This window comes from Alligator sinensis, unplaced genomic scaffold, assembly GCF_000455745.1.
Source record: "Alligator sinensis unplaced genomic scaffold, ASM45574v1 scaffold1084_1, whole genome shotgun sequence".
Classification (NCBI taxonomy): Eukaryota; Metazoa; Chordata; order Crocodylia; family Alligatoridae; genus Alligator; species Alligator sinensis.
This window is the reverse complement of record NW_005842677.1, coordinates 750,167-751,681: the sequence shown is the minus strand read 5'-3', so window position 1 is coordinate 751,681 and position 1,515 is coordinate 750,167.

Here is a 1,515-nt window from a genome sequence, read left to right as displayed (position 1 = left end):
CCGGCCCCGCCCCTGGCTCCGCCCCTCCGCCGCCGGCCCCGCCCTGCTGGCTGACTGCTCGCCCCCACCCTCCCCGCGCGCCTCAGTTTACCCCTCTGTCAAATGGGCATAAAAGGCGATCTCGGAATGAAACGCTGTGTGTAGCACCCAGCTCTCATCCTCCTCCGTCTCTTCTCTCTATCAGCTTAAAGCCTCATCTTTTCCCCATTTTCTTCCTCCCTTTCGCCTCTGCGCCTCTCCTTTAAGTGCACCCAACTGGCGGTAGTGAGGGGGCGACACACTTTAGGGAGCCCGCCAATTTTTTTGGGGGGGGAGGGGTAAAGTTTTTGCCAGGAAGTGGCAAAACAACCCTAAGGTTGTGACCCCAAGAGCCCTTAGGCCACCTCTTGCACCTGGATGCAAATATTGGGTCCCAATGAGCGGGGCAGGGGGTTTATTTTCCCAATTAAATTTGCAGAGATGAGTCATTGCGCTGAAAAGGCAGCTGCATGCAAATCGGGCTGGCTCCTGGCCCTGTTTCAAGGCCGGAGCCGGGTATGCAACACGCCCTGCCGCTGTGATACAGGGGAGCACAAACACCGAGGGCCAAACCTGTGTTTGCGCCTCAGCTTCAAAGTCTTTCGTCTTTTCAAACGTGTATTTAAGCGAACATCCAAACAGCTTTCTTAGGGGCATCTTGGCAAATCTAGGATTTACGCGCGGAGATCAGAGCAGTTCTTCGGGGGCCGTCGAAGTGGAAGTAAACAATCAGAAAAATGAAGCGCCGCGCTCGCATCTCTTGAGGAAATATGTAATTAAGCCAAAACTGGTATTTACTTATGTGCTTAAGGGAAATGACTCAACATGTTGAGGAGAGACTGGGTAATAAATACAGAAATGTTAAAGAAGAGTAGCAACAGACGCTCTGTTTTTTTTCCATCCTAAGCAGTTCCTAGGCTCAGAATGTGCTTGTTGTATAGAAACAGGCAAATAATTCCTCCTGCAGAAATGAAGAAGTAGGCTGCTAATTTTATGACAGACGCGCCAGATTCATCATAAACTCCATTTAGGTCAATTCAGACATGAATTTAGACAGTTGTTTGTTGAAAAAACTGCCCTGTTGCTAGTAGGGCCTTTTTTTTAATTGCTGAAATGACTGCACTAAGGCTCTGATGGTAACATCCAGTTTAAGCAAAGGCAGAATGAGACATTAATAGGTGCTGCTTTCATAGATTCATAGATTGCAGAGTCAGAAGGGACCACAATGGATCATCATGTCCGACCCCCTGCCCCCGGCAGGAAAGAGGACCGAGGTCAGACGACCCCAGCCAGGTGACTATCCAGCCTCCTCTGGAAGACCTCCAAGCTAGGTGATAGCACCACCTCTCTTGGAAGCCCATTCCAGATCCGGCCACCCTTACTGTGAAAAATTTCTTCCTAATATCTAACCTAAATCCCCTCTCAACTAGTTTACACCCGTTATTCCTAGTCACTCCCTGGGGCGCCTTAGTAAACAGCGCTTCCCCTATTCCCCAT